The following is a 6,375-nucleotide window of genomic DNA, read 5'->3' as shown; positions in this document are numbered from 1 at the left end:
GAATTTTACTGACAGACTCAATCTACACTCAGTTTTTGCACTTTTTGGGTAAATTAAACTACTAACAACATAGTTGCCCCTGCACATTAAACTGGAATGGGGAAAATAATTATACATCACCTTTAATTTCCAGTAAAACAGGAAGAAAATAACCATCAAGTAACTGGGACTAAATTACTCAAATGTGAATCTAACCTTATCTCACGTTTGCTTTGCTATGCAAAGAATGTCATTATAGACCTGAGATACACCACACATTTTTAACAAACTGTCACCTAGTCTCACATAACCAAACTTTCAGCTAACAACATAAAGTCTGATCCACTCTGCAGCATATTTTGGCCAAGAGCTGCACACTTAGACAGGAATAGACCGCCTGGTGAACATGTACAGCATGAATAGTCGGTCTTGTTTTTACATGTCATTTAGGGGCAGGTTTATCTAAAATTGTTCTACAGTAGTTGACTTGAATAAAAAAACTAATTTAATGGCACAGAAGTCCTAGTCCATGAACAGCTGCACAGAAAACACTGAAATGAACAGGAGAGCAGAGGCGTCATGCCCATTCATTCTTGAGCCAAGTGGATTTTGAATGCAGCTTCCAAAAGACTAAAAAAATAGCCAAATAATATTTTTTATATTCGTAAAAATCAGTCAAATCATGTAACATGAATGTCATACAGTGTCTTACTTGAGACAAAAAAAAAAAAATGAGTTGAAAGCGTACCGAGCCGCGGAAGAGACACCGTTTCTCAAGCGGACAAAGGCGTTTCATTCATGATAACTCGTCATTCATAAAAGCACGTGCAAATGATACATTCCGTCATCTGTCGCAAGCCTCTTTCACGTTGAAATATTTGCGGGAATTTCCTGCATTACAAGTGTGGAAACTGCGGGAATCAGTAGAATTATGGCCAATCCCCGCAATTCTGCGCCGAAATTCAAGGAAATTCACGACATGATGTGTCATGATTAGAATTAATCTAATTAATCGCAAAATAAATTTGTCTGTGAAAATAAAAAAGACTATTTAAAGCTATGTTTGTGTTAAATGAGAAAGTATCAAGTAGACATTACAGATTGTAGCTTTAGAAAAAAATATTTGACTTAATTCAACATAAAACTTATTACACAAACATTTAGGACGGTTGATTTACAACGGCCTAACATAAACTACAAAACATAAAAGAAGATAATTTGAGAAACATCTCAGTATTTTTTTGTTCATACAATGAAAGTCATCGGTAACCAAAACAGCTTTGTTACCACAAAAGAAAGGTTCCACAAAAGAAAGGTTTGAAACGACATAAGGGTGAGTAAATGATGACAGATATTTTTTTTTTGAGTGAACTATCCCTTTAATGTTTTTATTTTTATTATTATTATTTTTTTATGAAATTATACTCTAAATAATATCTGCCAGCAGGTGGCGGTAAAGGTCTTCTTTTCGAATCGTTCAAACGGCCGATTCATTCAGGAATTCAGTAAACGGCTCTCTTTATGAATGGGCCTTTGAATCATTGATTCACACGATTCGTTCAAAACACAAATTCATTCAAACTAAACACCGCTATGTTGCTCACAGACGCACAACAGTTCTGCTGTGGCTTTAAAGGTAATATGTTCTCTGCAAAATTGAGCAAAAACATAATATTGTGTTTAAAATATAACACAATATCAACTTCTTTCTTACTGAACTGTTGTATAAAATCCAATTTAAACTCGTGATATTCAGGACAAAAGCAGCACTCGTGCAATATGCTGCACTCCCTGTGCGATATCGTATGATATAAATACGAGACACAAACTCATACAGGGGCATTTTTTGCACCAATAGCTTGAATTTTAGGGCATAACTGCATTTATGGAGTTGTTGCCCCGCATCATATTTGTTAACAGTCAACTGTATGAAATGTAAGATGATGTAGACCTACAGGTCTGGGGGCGGGGCCAGTGCGTTAACTGATCGCGTTATCTTCCATAACTAATTAATTAAGTTGACGCGTTAAACTGACAGCCCTAATATACACACAATTGATCTATTTTGGCAATTTCACATTCCCCTGCAGTTCCTACATGAACCCCTAGGAGTTTGTAACTAATAGCATCACGATTCCCTGCTTTGTTAGTTTTAAGAGGTGGTGAATGCTTTACCACCTTACCCACAACCAGTGTTGGGGGTAACTCATTACAAGTAACGCGAGTTACGTAATCAGATTACTTTTTTCCAAGTAACTAGTAAAGTAACGCATTACTTTTTAATTTACAAGAGAATATCTGAGTTACTTTTTCAAATAAGTAACGCAAGTTACTTTTTTTGTTTCCAATTTATTGACTGACAGCTCTCCTGTCCCCATGTTGGGAGAAATCAGATGTTACTGTACTTCTAAAATAAATATGAATATGCATTAATTCATCTCACTCACACAAAAAAACACAGATTCAGTAAATGAATAAAAATAATGCAACTCAGAATATGACGCAAACCTGCAATAATTAAATGTTAAACAACACAAATATCCTTATGTATTTAATCCCATTCTATTAACCAATGTCTTTGCTTCTGACCTTCGATGATCCAGTTCAACCGTACTAATAAGCAAAAAGTGTTGAATTTCTTCTTCTGCATTCTAATGTACGGACGTAAATGTACTTTCCCTTCAGCCTGAGGCTTATTCATTTCACTTTTGGTGTGCAAAGGCTTTTATATTTGCCAAAAATATAACTTTTTTATTTTAAAAACAAACAAGCAAGCCCTGTCCAGATTTTAAAAGTAACGCAAAAGTACCAATTTACTAATGTAACTTTCTTCTTTCTTTTAACATGGATTTTGGGGGAGTCTGATGAAGTACTCACAAAGAACACACTGTGCTTGCCCCATGTATGCATGTGCGTTTCACTTGACCTGTATGCACAAAGCTAGGTCACCAAAAATGTGGATAATCTTAAAGCAAAGCATGGAAATTAAATAAGCCGTTTTAAAACATTAGTATGATGGTATGATGCAACGGTCAATGGCTAATCGATTAGCGCTTAAAATGCATCCAAATCAGCACCTTCTCTTGGACATATGTAACATTGTAAACGTGAATAGAAATGTAACTTAACGGCCGTCAGAAGTATAAGAGGTTCAGACTCATCTCAGTGCTGGCCTTACCTTGTAGATTTTACTGTTCCGTTTCTCTTGAACAAGACGACAAAAGCGTCATACGTCGGAAGAGTATTGCAATGTATTCCTGATCTTATGAAGTCGACGGAATGTAGTGGGTCCACTCCACTGACATTGCGCTGCTACAGTGTGCTAGAGATTTGTTTCCTCAAGACACCAGACACACACGAATACACGTGCTTTCCAATCTGTCCACAAATCTCTTGCATCGAGGAATTCTATTGGCTGTGCTCGTAGACAACCACGAATTCTATTGGGTAACCCCGCCCATTCACCGCGAAGTGTTCGCTGATTGGCCAATGCCAAGGGCGCTCGGCACATGTTTATCTGCTGTCACGTTGCAGCGCGCCTGTTGTTGTTGTAATACACACGAGTGCGATCGTGTTGTGGGCAGTAAGACACATTCTTGTTGTGTTGATGTAGATTCACATAAAAAAACAAGGATGACCCATTTTGACCCATGCAGCAGAATGAACTAGATCACATGCAGTTATATTCATGTGATTATTAGCACCCTTATTATTAATAAAAATTCACAAAATAACACGTACAGTAATGTGTGACTGCGTAGTTTTAATGAACCCTTTAAAAACGTTTTTCACGCGAAAACCTTGAAGAATGTCTGAATCGGTTCTTTGAAACGAGCTGTAAAATCTGTGGGACTTTCCAAAACTGGTGGTGAATACGAGCCATGCACAGTTCCACGTGCCTCAGAGGCAGCCTGGTGGTGACGTCAAGCAGCTTCTGCGACGCCCTCAAACTCACGTGGCGGGTGGCGTGGCTCGCTGGTGCTGTATTGCTGTATATGGATGAATTTATCACCGTCGTCTGAGAAGCGTCATTTTCAGGCTGACCTACATCTACCCAAATATAGTTGGGAGGCAGGCAGCCTGCATTAAGCAGCCTAACCCACATTTGGCAGTTGTAATTTTGCAGCAGGCAGCCACAAAGCAGTAAACATAATATATACATGTCATATATATGTGACTCTGGACCACAAAACCAGTCATAAGTAGCACAGGTATATTTGTAGCAATAGCCAACAGTAGGGGGAGACCGGGTATGGTTGTAAAACTTTTTGTTACAGAGTGCTCAAACTTATACAAAGCACCCACATTTGTTCACTACAAAAGGCAACAATTCAAACCTCAGCAAGAATATCACAGCCCTTATAAGTTGATGTTAAATACATGGAGTGCCTTTGTTACAATCTACCCCACTGCCGGGGTATGTTGTAACACATACTGGGGTAAGTTGTAACTGTTAGACTAAAGAAGCAAAAACAGCAGCCACCTCATAAAGTTTGCTTCAAAAACAGGTTTATTGAAACAATCTAAAAGAACAATACAAAATAATGTCGCACTTTCTACGAATGACTACATCTCCAATCCACTTTCTGTTCGGTGTGTGCGTGTGTGTGTGTGTAAATTAGACTACTAACAAAGCTCCTTAATGGTATTTATGCTTACTGAACATTCAACTCCAGTGTACCGAGGTAAAGAATATGTAGATCTAACAAAAAACTGTGTAAATTTGTGTGTGAGATTGTGTCTTTGTATGAATTTTCTCTATCAGATTCACAATGGTGACAATTCAAACCAATGTTTTTAACCCTAGATTGCAGGCTTGGTGGATCCAGAAACTGCATAAGGGCACATTTTACCCACATTTCCTTTGGCTTTGAGCTGCCAAAAAAGCTCCATATAGACAACATGAAAGTTCTCAGTTCTATGTAACGGAATGCTAAAATGTGTTATCCCTTAACTTACCCCACCCCTGTCATCCAATGTTTAGTTTGCTGTTAGCATAATGGTTTGAAATTAGCAGTTTAAAAATGCATCACATTTTGCCTGAGAATCTACAGTTTATTCTAATGTAAGTTATATGATTTAATCTGTTGCAACAGTTTAAGTATTAAGCAAAATAGAGGTTTGGTAAAAAAAAAAAAAAAAAATCGGATACTTACACCAAAATCATTTTGTTTCTTTATAAAGTCTGCATATATCTATTTACAGCCTTGACAACCATTCATATAAGATCGGGGAGGAAGTGGGTAAATAATGAAATTATCACGAGACTCCTATATTATCCCTGATAGGTGGAAATGGTGTTGTTACAACTCTCCTCATATTACAACCATACCCGGTCTCCCCTACATTGTATGGGTCAAAATTATCCATTTTTCTTTTATGCCAAAAATCATTAGGATATTAAGTAAAGATCATGTTCCATGAAGATATTTTGTAAATTTCCTACCGTAAATATATCAAAACGTAATTATTGATTAGTAATATGTATTGCTAAGAACTTCATATGGACAACTTTAAAGGTGATTTTCTCAATATTTAGATTCCAGATTTTCAAATAGTTGTCCTATCCTAACAAACCATCAATGGAAAGCTGGTCGATGGTCCAGGGTCACATATGCAAATGTTTAGCTCTGATTCATGCCATATTCATATTCATATTCATATATATATATATATATATATATATATATATATATATACAACCAATTCCAGAGAAGTTGGGACATTTTGTAAAATGCAATAAAATCAAGAATATGTGATTTGTTCATTCTCTTTCACTTTTATTTAATTGACAAAAGTACAAAGAAAAGTTTTCACTGACCAACGTGAATGTATTTTGTAAATATGAACAAATTTTGATTTTGATGGCTGCAAAGAGTTGGGACAGAGCTCAGCAGTCTGTGATTGTTGTTGTCTGAGTCTCCTTTTCATGATGAGCCATACTTTTTCAATAGGAGACAGATCTGCTGGCCAGTCTAGCACATTCACTCTGTCTACGAAACCATGCTGTTGTAGCACATGCAGAATGAAAGCTGGCATTGTCTTGATATAATAACCATGGACTTCCCATGAAAAACATCATCTTGATGGCAGTATACTGTATGTCTCTATACAATCTCAAAATATGCCTCTATGTTAATAGTACCTTCGCACATATGCCGAGAACTCAAAATCCATTTTTCCCGGAAACAAGTTGAAATGTGGACTGATCAGAGTACAGCACACATTTTCACTGTCTTTTTGACTATCTGAGATGAGCTCTGGCCCAGATAATCCGGCGGCATCACTGCATAGAATTGATGTATAGCTTTCTCATAGACCTAGAGCAGGGGTAGGCAAGTTCGGTCCTAGAGAGCCACAGTCCTGCAGAGTTCAGCTCCAACCCTGAAAAAAAAA

The 6,375-nt window shown here is 37.1% G+C and overlaps 1 protein-coding gene across 2 annotated transcripts in view; it reads right to left on the bottom strand.

The window, feature by feature from the left end:
• Positions 1–3,350, bottom strand: part of LOC107684947 (period circadian protein homolog 1-like) — a 38,159-nt gene extending 34,809 nt beyond the window's left edge. For both annotated transcript variants that reach the window (XM_016481338.1, XM_016481339.1), the window contains exon 1: positions 3,158–3,350. The gene's annotated coding sequence lies outside the window, so the exon portion shown is untranslated. The remainder of the gene's footprint in view (positions 1–3,157) is intronic.
• Between the last annotated feature and the right edge of the window lie 3,025 nt (positions 3,351–6,375).

This window comes from Sinocyclocheilus anshuiensis, unplaced genomic scaffold (genome assembly GCF_001515605.1).
Source record: "Sinocyclocheilus anshuiensis isolate Anshui unplaced genomic scaffold, SAMN03320099.WGS_v1.1 scaffold49, whole genome shotgun sequence".
Taxonomy (NCBI): domain Eukaryota; kingdom Metazoa; phylum Chordata; class Actinopteri; order Cypriniformes; family Cyprinidae; genus Sinocyclocheilus; species Sinocyclocheilus anshuiensis.
The sequence above is the reverse complement of the archived record's forward strand: the minus strand, read 5'-3'. Positions and strand labels throughout refer to the sequence as shown.